Raw genomic sequence first — 4,306 nt, 5'->3', positions numbered from 1 at the left:
CCACACCAGCCACGTCTCCACGCCAAAGACATGCCAACCATGCCAGCCGCACCACCGTGCCAATGGCATGCCATGCCAGCCACGTCTCCGCGCCAAAGGCATGCCAACCATGCCAGCCGCACCACCGCGCCAATGGCCTGCCAGCCATGCCAGCCACGCCAAAACCATGTCGGCCATGCCTCCATGTTGATGGATGCCAAAACAGAGGGTTGCAACAATCAACGGCTACCCTTCCTTCTGAGATGCAAATCTCAGCCGTACAAGTTTGCCACCAAACGCGTGACAACTTCTGTCCCAAGGCCAAAATTCCACGGTTTATGCCAAACCCTATTTTGACCGCGCCTAAACAATGCCAATGCCGGGTCGGCCATGCCACCATGCCACTAGCTGCCGAAACGGAGGGTTGCAACAATCAACGGCCACCCTTCCTTCTGAGATGCAAATCTCAGCCGTACAAGATCGCAGCCAAACGCGTGGAAACTTCTGGCCCAATTCCAAATTCCACGGTTTATGCCAAAACCCTAATTTGGTCGCGCCTAAAACGCGCCAATGGCATGCTAACCATGCCATCCGTGCCACTGTTCCCAGAGGCGTTCCAACCCTGCCACGTCACTTAGCCAAAAATACTGCTAAACGGCTCCGCCCAAGCCGCATCATGCCAACGGCTCCAAGCCGCATCATGCCGACGACTCCATCCAAGCCGCATCACGCCAACGGATCCAAGCCGCATCATGCCAACGACTCCAAGTTGCACCATGCTGACGGTTCCATCCAAGCCGCATCACGCCAACGGCTCCGTCCAAGCGGCACCATGCCAGCAGCTCCTTTCCAAGACGCATGATGCCAACTCTTTGGTCACGGTTCCAAACTCTAATTTGGCCACGCCAAGGCTATAATGGCCATGCAGCCATGCCTCTAGCCACCAATGGAAGGTAGCCATAATCGACGGCTTCCCTTCCTCCTTAGATGCAAATCTCGGCCGTCAAAGGTCGCCACCGAATCGGCAAGCCTCTCGATTTCAACTTTCCACACGCAACAACATGCTACAAGTTTTCCACGAAAACACTCGAGACATCAAAACATATCACAAACTGGGGGATGCTCATCAGGGTATTGGTCTAGCGGTTTACAACGTGCGGCGTGCAATGCGCCCGTTACAAGAAAATGTCATAAGAGTAAGGCGGTTAGTAACGACAAGAAATAATGGTGAAACGTATCCTTTATTATGGAAACATCAATGCTAGGCGTTACCCGTTACCATTCTCTTCCATTACTCAACCGTTTCACTTCTTACGAGGCCGGGGTACGTTTTGATTGCGACTTGTATAAATAGGTCTCACGTATTTCCTCCAAAGAACAAGTTTCTGGTCAGGAGAATACAACACTCAGAAATCACTTGTTAGCTTTCCAATCTTCTAGCGTTTCACTTTCTGATACAAGTCGTCAAACAACTACTCTTCATGAATCAACTATTCCGGTCTCAACACTCTCTTCACTTCCCTCCCTAAGACCAACCCTTCTCCTTCACTTTGTGACCGAAGCAAGTCTGGAACGGCCATTTCTTGGTTCAGTCCGGATTTGTACAGATTGATCTCTCGAATCAAATTACTCCCTTGCAGTACATTATTTAGGGTTTAGACTCGTTTCTCACTTATACACCCGAAATTACCAAAATCAGCAGAAACTGTTTTCACACCCCGAACACCTACCCTCATGCCTAGAGTCTTATCCCTATCAATAAATCCAACTCACATCTCATGGGATACTTTGCGTATTGTTTTGGGTCCACACTTTCACAATGAATCAAGAAAAACCTGCTCTCTTTGTAACTAAGGGTAAAAACGTATAAGCACGCCACAAACACGTTTTGACTCAAGGGGATCAAATTCACGACCTATGACAAGCTAAGGAAGGTTAATTATGTCATAACACTCGAATGGGTCGTTTCCTAAGAGTCTCAATACATCAAGAGTTCAAACAAAACAAGGACTCCTTTCGAAAACAGACATCCGCATATTCCAGCACGAATACTTCAAATCATAAGGAATTTAGGGTTACTTAATGAAGAAAATATGTTCCCTTATGTCTTCCCGACAACATATAAAAAGAGAGCCTCAAATGGACAAACGGTCTAGGAGATGTGGCCCCAACACCAAAGTAAATGCAATTTGAAAACTCCTGAAGTTTTATACGGGATTTCTGAAGTCAAAAGTATACACGGATTTGATTGGCCAAACAAACTCGTAGTCGAGTCATTCTTTTTGAATTAGAAATCATATCCTATTTTCTTTCAAAGTTGGGGTTGGGGACTCAAATCAGAGTCCATATGAACAATTCACAATGATTCTCTCTAAGTGTGTTAAATCTGAAGTTTTTTGACGAACTTCTAAACGAAGAAAATTCTTGACAAATACGACTACTTCTATTCATTTTAATGGTCGAAGAAATACGCACCAAAGGTGATTAAGGAAGATGAAGTTCAATACTTACCGAGGATGCTTCAATGAAGAACCAACAATGGGTATCTACATCAACAAGCTTACAATCATTAACTATTAGCTTTTACATCATCAATTTGAAGATTAATACAGTTTTGAAAGACGAACAAGCTATCATCTAAGAAAGAGGAAAATGTTCAGCACATTCATGCCAAGATTATAATTCATAGGTCAAGAATTAAAATCAAACATTAAGTATACTAAAACCGTTTCCTGCAATACCAGTTATACTTCGAACAAAAATAGGAATTCAGCCCAAACAAGAAACTTCAGTGCAAGTATAATTCGTGGGGTAGGATGGACCGGTTTCTAAACCTATCACATGTCACAAATATTTCTATTTTCAGTTTTTTTCCGAAAGGGAAACTCTCAAAGCAAAAGGAAAAGGAATTAGAATTAAAAGAGGAAATTAAAGGAATTTGGCTCAAATAAGGAAACCTAGGCTTTCCCTTCTTCCAAAATCTCTCTGAACGTGTCCAAGCCTCTCCCATGAGTATTAATGCTCCCTTAGGCCAGTGTGACGTCACTTATTCTCTCGGAATTTTTACGGAGGCACCAAAGTCGAAGAGAATTAGGGTTTTGACGAAAATTTCCCTAATTTCAAGGGTTTGACGAAAAGAGGGATTTCTCATAAAAGGGAGGAAGCCAAGCCTCTTCCCATTCTCTTTGGAAGTTATGTACACATCTATAAACCCCTTTCATCTTATCACTCTTCAACAAAAACGAGTTCATAGGGGATTTTGACCAAAATACCCTTATTTCATGATTTTGAGTATTTATCAAAGAAAGAGAACCTAACGCACCGGGACCGACCAAGTGCACTTCTAATCATCCCCAAAACCTTATAAGAATGTATATTAAGTTCTCTAAGTATTCAAAGATGGACAAGATTGAAAACAGAATCTAGAAAGACTGAATTTTAGAGAAAATAAAGGGAGTTTAGCTCAAACAGGGAAGTTTGAGCTCATGATTTTCAAAAACAAAACCAGAAACGCGTCACCCTCTATTTAAAGTCATGTCCATACCCAGGAAATCTCACGGAGTCTCTCATGTAAAAAAAAAGAAGTTTTATACTGGGTTTTGATGAAAATACCCTTGGGGTTCAAAAATAGATATTTTCTCTCGGAAAAGGGTGTTTGATTGGTATAAAGGATTGAAAGAGCTCTCATAACACAAGGTACTGACCCTTGAAGGAGTCAGACACGAACAAAAGAGGAATTAGGGTTTTAGTGTAATACAAGCCTGAACTCAGAATCCGCATGGGAAGCCACTTAAAACTCTCTCTTCTCCACATACTCGCATGTGCAAACACGGAAGCTCAAGGATGCACAGAGAGAAAATTAGGTTCTTGGACAAGTAAACCCTAATTAACAATTCCATTCTCCCAGGACAGAATTTTTGTCTCATCAAGACTCCATTATCATGTCATTAACGTCTCCAAGGAAGTTCCAAAGTCCATAATCGATTCCAAAATCAGAGTCATAACAATCGAAGACTAAACAACAATCTGTATTGAGCTCGTATATATCATGTATATTAGGCTATGCACATGTATATTTAAGATAAAAAAAAGTTTAATACTAGCTCAAACAAATTAACCACAATGTTACGAGCAAGTATAAATCATCGTGATACACGAGGATTGGGCTATAAGAGAATAGATGCTCCAAGTATTTAAAAAGAGGTAAAATTTGTCAAGGCTAGTGAATCTCTTCTCAACCAAAGGCTTCCATTGAAGATATTCATAATCAATCCTAAATATGCATCTACATGAATTCGTTATGTCTCGTAAAGGAGGTGGAAGTTGG

This window comes from Papaver somniferum, chromosome 7 (genome assembly GCF_003573695.1).
Source record: "Papaver somniferum cultivar HN1 chromosome 7, ASM357369v1, whole genome shotgun sequence".
Taxonomy (NCBI): domain Eukaryota; kingdom Viridiplantae; phylum Streptophyta; class Magnoliopsida; order Ranunculales; family Papaveraceae; genus Papaver; species Papaver somniferum.
The sequence above is the reverse complement of the archived record's forward strand: the minus strand, read 5'-3'. Positions refer to the sequence as shown.